This window comes from Papio anubis, chromosome 6, assembly GCF_008728515.1.
Source record: "Papio anubis isolate 15944 chromosome 6, Panubis1.0, whole genome shotgun sequence".
NCBI classification, from domain to species: Eukaryota; Metazoa; Chordata; class Mammalia; order Primates; family Cercopithecidae; genus Papio; species Papio anubis.
In genome coordinates, this window is record NC_044981.1 from 163,992,950 (window position 1) to 164,005,219 (window position 12,270).

The 12,270-nt window shown below is 51.2% G+C and overlaps 1 long non-coding RNA gene across 1 annotated transcript; it reads right to left on the reverse strand.

The window, feature by feature from the left end:
* Window positions 1–12,010, reverse strand: LOC116275400. Its single transcript, XR_004184488.1, has 2 exons — window positions 11,416–12,010; window positions 1–6,399 (listed from the first exon to the last, which is right to left on the reverse strand). It is a non-coding gene; the product is annotated as an uncharacterized LOC116275400 (long non-coding RNA).
* Window positions 12,011–12,270: the final 260 nt, after the last annotated feature.

Below are 12,270 nucleotides of genomic sequence, written 5' to 3' on the forward strand. Positions count from 1 at the left end.
TGTTCTTGATTGACTTTACTCTTAATTATTTAAAAGCAAGCAGAGAAAATTAAAATCAAACACGTACAAAAAATTCTTTTAGAGCCTTGCACACAATTCCAGTTCTCGAAATCGTTCATAAAGCAAAGCGAATGAAATAAACAAAGGCGTGGCTGAACGGATATGCATCGTATTGTGCTTATGGTACTAAATTGCTCACTGCATCTCTCGCTCCATGGCCTCCGGGCTCATCTGCCGGAAGCCTGCTCCTGAGCTGACTGGGGTTCTGGGCCAGGGGTCTCGAGGAGTGAGGCCCAAGCTCAGGAGGACAAAAAGCAACCACCTGGAAAGTGGCAAAATCTGTAAAAAATAAAATCTGAGTGGTCTCAGGAGCAAACGCTGTGTCCAGAGCCTCATGTCTGGAGGCCCGACCCAGCCTCCTGGCTGAGACTTCCCACCAGGACACCCTGAGACCGTCCCAGCCCGCCTGGGGTCAGTTTGCGCTGTTATTGCCTGGCATCTGCTCAACAAGCTTTTGAAATGAAGTTCCTGTTTTAGATGACGGAAAAGTCACAGGAGTAACCCAGTTCCTGCATTCCCTACGCTCTCAGCTTCCCTGCTAACAGCTTATTTGTGTAAAACAATTGTGGCTGTTGAGCTCATATTTACACACTGACATTAACTGAAGTCCACACTGGATTCGGATTTCCTCGGTTTTTGCCCAATGTCCTTTTTCTATTCCAGGGTCCTGTCCAGGCTCCCACACAACGCCTGGTGACATATCTTCTTGGGCTCCTCTTGGCCATGACCATTTCTCAGACCTTCCCGGTTTCTGATGACCTTGGCTGTTTGGAGGAGGGTTTTGTCTGATGTTTTTTCTCAAGATCAGACTAGGGCTGTGGGTTTCGGGGAAGAGGACCCCAGAGATGAGCTCTATTCCCGTCACATGCAGTCAAAGGCAGTGCTGTCTATTTGATTGTCACTGGCCGTGCTGACCTTGTCCACCAGATGGAGGTCATGCCTGCCAAGCTTCCCCTCCACACTCTGCTCTCTTTAAAAGGAAGTCACATGCACCATGCACACAGGAGCATGACTGAGCAGGGCTAATTCTCCACCTCCCAGGGGGCGTGCCCCGTAATCTTTGATGGACACCGATTCCAGGGCCTGCACCAGGGAAGAGCTCAGTCCCCGGGGGCCCTGTGACCTGCCCCTCAGTAGATGCTTCATGGTAACCCCGGTCTTCACTGCACCTGTGTCTGGGGCAAAGCTCTATCCACCCGTCCTCACTGCCCGAGCAGCTACGCCCTGTCTGAGCCGGGGCAGCTGCCCAACAGACCTGAGGCTGGCTGGACAGTCTCCGGTGAGCACTCAGGGCCTTGGTCTTATGCTGCTGAGGCCTGGGTGCAAGGGGCTGCGTAGGGCTGGCTGAAGGCAAACAACCCTCCCAGCATGACTGTCTTCCACATTGGCGTGCAGTCTACTTCATTTATGTCTCAGAAAAACGACACAGATATTATTATTATTACACTCACTTTAGAGATGAAAGCTATGACTGAAGAGGGCAAGCCATGTCACGGGGCTGTGCAGCTTGGGAGTGGAGTAGGAGGGATTGAAATCCAAGCACTTCCGATCCCAAAGTCTGCACCCTTCACCCTTGAGCTCAGGGTATGCCTTGACCACAGCCCCACACGAGGCCTGGGGACCGGGACTCCCTTCCCTTGGCCTGATGGGCTTCTGAGGATTCTAAAGTCCCTGGTGAGGCTGCTGTCTCTGTCCACCTGGCACCTGGTTCAGTTCTCTGGGTGTGAAGGATCAGCCTTGCCCTGCACAGGTGTGTAGTGGTCTGCCATTGTGGGAACTGCTAGATTCACAACAGATACTGAAAATGCCAATACGGTCGTTTATATTTTACTTTCTTAGTAGTCTCCTCTACTACAAAAGAGTGGTTTGTACTTCTTTGTTTTAGAACTGTGCCCACATGGACCCAGGCTGTGTTAAGAGGTAGCCAGCAAGTTTGACCGTGCCAGCCTTTATCTAGCCTGGGGAAACAACGCCACGGCTGACACAGGTCTCTGGATTGTAAGAGTATTCAGCAACGCTCATGGAAAACTTCAAGGCATCCTACGTTGCACCCTTCCTGCATATGCATTGGGAGTATCTATGGCCCCATTGTTCACTGGCCTCAAGAACTGTGTTATCTGGGGAAGCCGATTACACTTCCAGGTGTGCCCTCCTCATTTGCACAAGGATGTGCATAGTAAAGGGTTGACTCAGCAGGCTTGGGGTGTCCAAACCCTGCACATTCAGAGAAAGGCCTGGCCCTGTCCTTCTTCCCAGAGGACACCCTTTGAGACTTGGATTATCTTGGCTTGATAAGAGTGTCTTTGTTTACAAGCAGCCTCCAGCCATTGCCAAGAGTTCCTGGAGTTCATGTTAACAGTGATTTATGCGGAGCCTAGAGCCACACTACATCAGTTTGACCTCTGGTATAGCTGGACTGGGTGACTAGGATTAGTCAGTGGGATGATTCAGGCCTATGTGACTCCCTCCCAGGAGAAGCCCTGGATCCCAAGGCTTGGAGGCTCCCTGGCAGGTGGTGCTGTGTGTACACTGGCACAGTCATTGCTGTGAGAATTAAGTGCATCGGTGGCTCCCTCAGGACAGGACAGCGGGCAACTCACAGCTGGTCTCTCTTAGACTTTGTCCCAAGCACATTTTCCCTTGCAGATTTTAATCTGTGTCCTTTTGCTGTAATAAATGGTAAGGTTCTGTGAATCTTTCTAGTGAATCATTGACCCTGAGGGTTGTTGGAGGAGTCAGTTACAAAGGGGATAAGGACACCTGCCCTAACTGCCTCAGAGGGGACAGGGGATAAGGACACCTGCCATGACTGCCTCAGAGGGGCTGGGGGTAAAGGACACCTGACCCTCAGAGGGGCCGTGGGGAGCTGAGATCCAGCCATCACAGTGGGGCCATACAAGTCTGGGGGTTCTTATGACGCAGAATTCTAGTGAGGCAAACAGAACTTTCAGACTAAATAAAGGAGGGGTGTCTTTCACTTCCAGCGTCTTGTGGTCTGCTGAAAGCTACGCGCCCTCTCCATGGAAGATACAGGGGCAGGGTCTCCCATCCACAGCAGGCACACAGACGCCCAAAGGGCCTGGGTGCAGAGCTCTGAGTTAGGAACAGGTTCCCCACTGGGAAAGCCCCATACTGCCTTGGTCTTCTCAGGGTCCCTGACACCATTTAGGGTGGGGACGTGGGAAGCTGGGTTCATGGTCAGACCTGAAGACAAGTAGCTGACCTGGGAGTTGATCCAGGACTCACACCTAGGCCCTTCTCCAGGGGACTTTACCAAAACCAGTCCCATATCCTGTAGACATGACTTTTGTGAACACACACACATATCCTCTTCATATGCACACGTGTTTATGCAAAAGAAATGTATGTTTATATGCCAAAGTGACTTAAAAATTATAAAGTGCTGTACAAATATGTTATTTAAGGTGTGATGAGGATAAGGTTTGGATTCCATGCTGTTTGTAACGATGTCAGTTGGAGTTCTTCCTGGGATAAAGGAGGGCAGGCGGTCAGCACTGTTCCTGTTTTGTGAATCATGGACCTTCGTTCAAGCAGTCCTTACTGGACACCCGTGTCCCCATCCTTGCTAATATACCGACCAGCCACACACACCACACCACGGAGTCCCTGTGTCGCACCAGCCCTGCAGGCACCTGTTTCTTGGCGCCGAGTGTCTTTCACGAGTGTGAACCCATCTGATGTTAGTACCCAGTAGGGAAAATGCCCATGGGAAGCGGGGTGTCGGGGGAGCCTGAGCCTGTGGCTTGGACGGTCTGCACAGTGAGTTGCTGCCAGTCTGTGATATGCTGATGCAATTGATAGCTGCTCAGCACAACTCTGTCCAGATTTTGTTCATTATCCTACTAAATAATTACGTTCATGGTCTTCATCTTTTCATGGCAATGCTGATATCTTTCTATTAAAATCTGAAGAATGCTCTCTCCGTGGGACAGACTTTACAGGCTAACTGGTGAGAAATCGAAGAGGAATAGGTGATCACATAAGTGCCTTTGGAAGACCACAATCCAAGTGCACAATCACTGAATTATAACTCGGTGGGAAGGGAAGCAGGGAGGTTTGAGGAGGTGAGAGGTGGTACTCTGGTTCAGAAACCTGTGCTCAGGCCTGGGTCCCTCTCATTGGCCGGGAGTCTTGCAGAAGGCACGGCCTCTCTGAGCTCAGTTCCTGTATCTGCAGGGACCATGATCCATCAGCCAGTTGATAGCAGGAGTGGATGGGGGACCCATGCAACAGCATGCAGGACACTCTAGAACACTGCATATTTCTCTGCATTTCATGTGTATGACAAGCCATGTGGGGCTGTTATTTCCATCAAGTGCTAGATGAAATCCATTCCGCCCGATTCTATCTGGTTGTTACCCTCTGAGAAACACAAGAACAACTTGCAGCACCATCCCCTTCCGGTCTGTGGCATTGACACCATTAAGGAATCTACTTTTGTGCTTTTACACATCGAACTGAGGGGTAAGGTCAGGCATCAACTGTCACCGGGGCCAGTGGAGAGGTGGGAGGGACGCCCACATCCGACGAATCCTGTATCACGGTGTTGGACTTCTTGTTTTTGACACTAAACTTGTTCATATTCAATAACTTGAGCACGAATAAAGGCAGCTCACAGCAATAACGCCTGATGGGCACGGGCCCTGCGCTCTGTCCAAACACTGCTCCTGTCACCCCTCCGAGACATAGGTCCTGCATTTTACACACATGAATTCCGAAGACCACGAATAACTGATCTTGCCCAGCTCAACTGGACACTAACCCTGTGCCTGGGGTCCAGATGCGGGTCGTGTTTGGAGCCTGTTGCAGATGCGGATTTGTCTGCTCCACACGGGGTGCTCTGATGCACTCTGTGTAGCCTGGAGCTCAGAAACCTGTGCTGGACCCAGCGCCTGCAGATGCTGCACCTGGGGAGCTGTTTTCCAGGGGCCAGGAGACATGCTCCGGAGGCTCCAGAGGCACAGACGGCCCCGCTCCGTACGCAGCACCGCCTGGGAGCTGATCGGAGATGCGCTCAGGCAGACTCCAGCCTGGGGGAACATTGAAGTCCAGCAGCGCCAGGTTGTGGCTGTTTGTCAGGCAGTTACCTGATTCTTATGATCTAGGAAGTTGGGAAGAAAAGAAAATTCGCCTACTGCATCATGTTTCCCACAGCATGCAAAAATCTGACTTGAGAGACAGGATTTCCTGCCGTCAGCAAGCAGAAAGTTACAGGATTGACGCCTTTTCCTTTGCTAATGAGTCAGGGTGGGACTGCTCTAAAATCAGGAACAAAAACACACATGAGTTTTCAAAAGAAGAGTCTGGAAAAAAGCAGCCCTCAGGCCTTCCTCCAAATTGCTGCTGTAAAGTGTTTAGTGAGCATCACTTCCCGACCTTTAGCTGATGAAATTCGTGTTGGGGGTGATTGGCAGGAGGTGGCAGGAAGCCGTGTTTACCCAGTGTGACCAGGCGGGGCTGTGCTTTGTGAAAAGTGGCGCACATGGCTGGCTCGGGAAGGCTGCAGCCAGCAGCCAGAGGACTCTGCACACAGGGAGCCACAGTCGGCTGCCCTCACTGCAGCACTTACTCACTTCCCCTCCAACATGCTGGCTCTGCCTGGAGTCCACCTCCGGACCGCAGTCTGTGCTGTCTCTGTCCCGGGGACATGCCAGGGCTCTCTGTTCCGAGAGACACCCCTGCCTGTGAGGGAATCCTCACCACAGCCTCACTGCAGGCTTTGCCTCACATGAGCATTTCTCTTGGGAACTTCCCAGTCCTCAGTTTTGCTGCATCCTTGTGGGAGAGAGTGGGAGATTCACGGACCCGTCAGGGATGGAGACGGGGAGAGGGAAGCGAGGCTTAGTTGAGTATGGGTTTCCTTCTTGAGAAGGAGGAACCAGAGGTGCATTTATCAATTCTAAGTCACTGGGATTCTGGCACCATCGGTGAGGGCTGGCCCGGGAGCGCGGTGAGAAGGTGAGGAGACATTATTAACATTGCAGCCAGGTTACCCCTAATTGTTTAAGCTTTTTATTGACTTCTGTGTGTAGGGGCCAGCCCTACAGGATCAGATGGTTTTTCTCCCCATGTGCGGAGACGAGAGATCATAGAAATAAAGACACAAGACAAAGAGATAGAAGAAAAGACAGCTGGGCTCAGGGGACCACTACCACCAAGGCGTGGAGACTGGTAGTGGCCCCGAATGCCTGGCTGCACTGTTATTTATTGGATACAAAGCAAAAAGGGCAGGATAAAGAGTGTGAGTCATCTCCAGTGATTGATAAGGTCACATGAGTCACATGTCCACCGGAGAGGGGGCTCTTCCCTCTTAGGTAGCTGAGGCAGAAAGAGAGAGGACAGCTTATGTCATTATTTCTTCTATGCTCTTTTCAGGAAGATCAAAGACTTTAATACTTTCACTAATTCTGCTACTGCTATCTAGAAGGCAGAGCCAGGTGTACAGGGTGGAACATGAAAGTGAAACAGGAGCGTGACCGCTGAAGCACAGCATCACAGAGAGACGGTTAGGCCTCTGGAGAACTGCGGGTGGGCCTGACTGATGTCAGGGCCTCCACAAGAGGTGGTGGAGCAGAGTCTTCTCTGAACTCCCCCGGGGAAAGGGAGACTCCCTTTCCCCATCTGCTAAGTAGCGGTGCTTTTCCTTGGCACTGACGCTACTGCTAGACCACGGTCTGCTTGGTAACGGGCGTCTTCCCAAACACTGGCGTTACGGCTAGACCAAGGAGCCCTCTAGTGGCCCTGCCCGGGCATAACAGAGGGCTCGCACTCTGATGTTCTGCTCACTTCTCACCGTGCCCCTTCAGCTCCTATCTCTGTATGGCCTGGTTTTTCCTAGGTTAGAGTTGTAGAGCAAGGGTTATTATAATATTGGAATAAAGAGTAATTGCTACACACTAATGATTAGTGATATTCATATATAATGATATCTATGATCTATATCTGGTATAATTGTTATATATTTTGTTACACTGGAACAGCTCGTGCCCTCGGTCTCTTGCCTCGGCATCTGGGTGGCTTGCCGCCCACATCTGTGCACTTTCATTTTACTGCGCATGGTGGAATGATTCACACACCTCCCCTCTCCATGTCCTCCCTCTGCTAGGGGGCCCGGAATTGCGAGCCTGGGGAGCGTAACTCCCAACTCCTAATGTTTGGCCAATGGACCATGATGGCCTGAGAGGGGAAGGCCAGAAATGAGCCAGCACGAGCAGGTCAACCTTTCCAGTTGTTGAGCACACCAACCAGGAGGTCACACCCCAGACAGCTGCTGTTCCTTCCGAGTGGGTCTGGGCAAGACATGGAGAAACCTGAGTGCAGCCTGGGGTCTGGGGCCACTGACCCACAGCCTGAGGGCACACTCTCCTGTCAACCCACTGAGCCAGGTGAGAAAAAGAAGGGCCAATTGTCACCAGCCACTGTGAGTCTGAGGTTATGTGTTATGTGTGAGCCTGAGGTTGTGTGTTATGCAGCAGACAACTGACTAAGGCTTGTGGTAATGCATTGACTTTGAGCAAAATTCAAAAGGTGCAAAGAGAATTACAGTGACAAATCTCCCCAACCATGTCCCTCAGCTTCCCAGCTCGACTGTCCCACTATTATTACAATATTGGGAAGACATAATAACAATCCTTAATTGTTCTAGGTGTATGTAATTAGAAAGAAAGATATTTTTAAAATAATGGGACTAGTGCCATCCCTAAAAAGGACTGCAAAATAGTATGGTAAGAAATCCACAGTGGCTCAAAATTCAATATGTAACTATCTGAAAATTCCCCCATCCCATATCTGGCCAGTCTTTCTATTTTCAGGAAGGAAAAGGAAGGAAGAAGGCAGTAGGGAGGGAGAGAGGGAAAAGAAGAGAAGCAATTATAGAATGAGACAGATGGGGACTCTGCTTTGCGCCTGTGGGAGAAATGAATGGACATTGCTGCTTCAGATGAGCATTCCAGATCCTGCTTTTATGTGATAACCAAAGCCTCTGTCTAGTTAAATGCTAAGCAGTTCACCTCTGTTGGATAAATGGACCCCTGTGCTCAATTTGTACTTGATAATTCAATGCAGTCAGTTCCTCCTTTCTCCCCAGCAGAGGTGCTCGGGAGGGGGACGCATGTGAGCTGCTGGGGACACAGCAGAAGGCAGCCTTCCCGGCTCTGCTGCCTTTAACACTCATGGTCGTTTTCCAGTTTCTGTCCCTGTGACTGATGCTTCCAGGCTGCCCCTCCACTCCCCGAGATGCACACTGACTTCTCTCTTTGTGCCTCACGTTTTTATAGATCTGAGAATCATTTCTGAAATCGCAGCCTGGAGGATTTGTCCCTAGTTGTTCCTGCCTGTCTAGCTACAGAAAGACACTATGGAATGACTAAAATAAAATCTCCAGGCTGGAAGGAAAATGTGGAATGAGCAGTGGTTATACGGCGCTTCCAAACTTGTGAACAGTTCCAGGCAGAGCGGAGGGAGGGAGGGGCATTATCCCAGGATGGTCAATGCTACTGGGATGTCCCCTGGCACCCCAAGCAGTGCCTCATCTAAACCAGGCAAAGCAACGATGCACACACCGAGAAGACCACACAGAAAAGCAACACAGTTCAGGATGGATGGAGGGCTCTCCTGGGGGACATCCACAGGCTCCATAGGTCTTGGTCATGCTGGTCCATCTCTCGGGTTGGGCATGGAGCTCATGGTGCTCATCCTTCTCTTAGTCCCTTAGTGTTGCTGTAAAGGAACACCTGAGGCTGCAGGGAAACTTATAAAGAAAAGAGGTTTATTTGGCTCCTGTGTCTACAGGCTGTACCAGGCTCATGGTGCCAGTATCAGCTTCTGGGGAGGCCTCAGGGAGTGTCCACTCACGGTGGAAGAGGAGGGGGAGTTGGCGTGTGCAGATCACATGGTGAGAGAGGAAACAAGAGACAGGGAGGAGGTGCCAGGCTCTTCTTAACAATCAGTTCTCACGGGAACTAATAAAGTGTGAACTCATTCATCACTGCAAGTACAGGCATCAAGCCACTCAGGAGATCTGCCCCCGTGACCCAAACACCTTCTATTGGGCCCCGCCTCCGACACTAGGGTTCAAATGTCAACATGAGATTTGGAGGCAAAAACACCAAAACTGTGTCACAAACCACGTCCCAAGCACAGCAATCCTCCCACCATTCTTTCAGTGTCTCATGCAGACGCCATCCCACGTCGGGCTACGTTTCCCCGAGGGCACCTGGTCCATTCACCTGCTCCATGCTGCCTCACAGAGCATTCCTGTCCCCGCTGGTCCCTGCAGGTCTTTTCTCGTGGTGACTGGAGAAAGCTCTCTACAGAAATGCCCGTCCTCCATGCCTTCACCCACGTGAGAGCATCCTCTGCTCCCTAGACCACACCAGGACAGTCCCATGCGGCCCTCAAGAGCTCACAGCCCAGCCCCCTCCCCGGGGAGCTCTCCACAGTTGGGACTGGTCATTTCCAGGGCATGGTCTGCCTTCCTCAGCTTCGTGTGAAGCACCTTTGGTTCAGCCTCACTGGCGAGGGCGGAGGCTGCCTCCCGTCCCCTTCTTGTGCACCGGCAGGTGTCAGCAGGGCTGCAATGGGACCCCTTTAGACCAAGGCACAACCTGGCTCCTCTGTTCTCAACAGGATCAGAAATGTCACGCAGGTCATATCGGGAGTGGTTCTCTTTTTCCCTTTTGTGGAGGATTAGAGTGGTATTCACATCTAGGCACGTGTACGTCTGGAATCTGTGACGGACTGAATGTGTCTCCCTCCCAAATTCAAGGGCTAACCCTCGCACCCCAGAATGTGATTGTATTTGGAGACGGAGCCTTTAAGGAGGTGATCGAGTTCAATGAGGTCATACGTGTCCCCTAATCCATCGTGACTGGTCCTTATTAGAGGAGAGGAGGACACTGACACATGGGATGACGGCCACAGGAGGACACAGAGGAAGATGGCTGTCTACACAGCAAGGAGAGAGTCCACAGGGGACACCAGCCCTGCCAATACCTTGACCCTGGACTTCCAGCCTCTAGGACTGAGAGAGAACAGCAAACAGCTTCAGAGGTCTCAGCCACTCAGCCACTGTCCTTCGTGATGACAGCCCTAGAGACTCATCAGCCCCAACTAAAATTTATTGCTGCCTCGTGTAAGGAGCCCTGAGCTAGGTGTTCCGGCTCCTTAACTGGCTAAGCCAAAGGCTTCTGGAAGGTCACTTTGTCATAAAGCAGCCAGGCAGGGGAGCAGTGGGGAAGGAAGAGCCCTTCTTCCCACTCACCAGGCCCGTGGGAACAAGCTTGAGATTTACTCTCAAGTCACCGCATCTTCAAATAACAAAGCAAGCTTTCCATCCGGCTGTGTGGCGAGCAGGAGACCTTGAATGCAGCTGTGGAAAGCAGAGGCACCCAGCCTTCAGGGCACTGGCGAGACAGCCGGAACGTCGCCGCCTGGCCCTGAGCGGAGGTGAGCCAGGAGAAGGGCCCACCTGCGCCATGACTTCTAAATGTGGTGCTAACGCACCCAGAGTACTTCCAGGATCAAGGCGGGAAACCAGAGGGTTATCTTTAAACTCGAGCACAAGGGAGGAAAGCTGGGGTCCGATCCGTGATTGCCCAGCAATCTGAAGAAGGGTTCTACTCACAGAGGCAGAGGGAGGGCCGCGTGGGCCTCAGAAAAGGGAGACGTAAGAGCTGAGGCTGACTGCGTGCATGCAGCAGTGATCTGAGAGGCGGCTGCGGAGTGGCTTTGGCAGAGTGAGTGTCTGAGAGCAGGGACAGCCCCCCCCACAGGCTTCACCACAGCCAGGATGCAGCAGTTACAGAAAGCTCTGGGCATCTGCATTCCCATCCTGTGGCTCCAGATGGCCTTGAATTTAGAGTTCGATTTCCCAAGAATCCTGACACCAGGAATGGGTGCCCTTGGTGAGGGAAACCCACATCCCATCATAGCCCTTTGTTACCACCTTGTAATTAAACATCACCATTCTAGTTCATGCATTCATTGCTTATACATTTACATAAAGCGAGTCATTTGTCCAGAGCCTGAACATCTGCAACCTGCTCCGCCTGCGACGTCCCAGAGACTCCGCAGCAATGAGCAGCTCCAAGTTTAGGGCCTGGAGGCTGCTGAGTTCTCCCAGGACAGCAAAGACCTTAAGGATCACACCGGGCCTTGCTGCCTTTGCAAAGCAGATGAGTAGGTGATAAGCGACTTTTAAAAAGGTCTTCCATTTTGACCTTGTTTAAAAATCCAAAAGCATAAGCTACAGACTCTTAGGAGACATCTGAGAGAAAGGTGGGAGGTCCCCGCATATACCCCGCTTAGCCCAGCAGCCCAGCATTCACAGCTCACCTGGACAGCAAGGCTGGAAAACAGATGGCGATGCCAGACCAGTGGGAGAGCGGAGAGAGGACCTCCCGTCTCAGGGCACAGCATAAGTGGGACCGTGGCTCATCCCACCAAAGGGGCGGATGGCAGTGGGTAGAAGGACAGCGCTGGGCGGGAGGACAGCGCTGGGCAGGAAGCTGGCGCTGGGCGGGAGGACAGCTATCTTTTCAGCCCTACTTGCACCCTGCATGGCCACATAAACCCATCCCACCACCTGTGACAATGTCCTGATGTGTGACGTGTGAGTACAGGTGACTGGGAAGTGAAGCTAAGAACCTGGTTTCTGAAATATAGGGCACTTTTATTTTCTGCTTGCAAAGATGATCACAAACCTAAATGGCATCCAGCCCAGCTCCTTGCAGCCATCTCTCCCTGAACCTGAAATGCCACCGGAGCAGCCTTCCCCTGCATCTGGAGTGCAACAGCTGGCGGTTCTCAGGGGACTGTGCTCTTTTTTTTCTTAAAGACAAATAAATTTATTACGAAGAAAATCATTCAAAACCATTCCCACTTTTGACATTGATGGGACATTTTATCTTAAAGCTATTATAAGTGACCTGTATAAAATTTTACTTTTTTTTTTTAAGAGATGGGGTCTTGCTATGTTGCCTCAGCCTCCCGAGTAACTAGGCTTACAGGTGTGAACCACCACACCCTCCTGAGTAACTAGGCTTACAGGTGTGAACCACCACATCTGAGAAGAATTTTATATGTTCCTTGCACTCCATGCACTCCACACTGTATACATCATATATATATATATTTTTAAATAGCTGCAAAAGCAGTTGGTTAAAGTTTCAGGGTTTTGGTAAACCTATA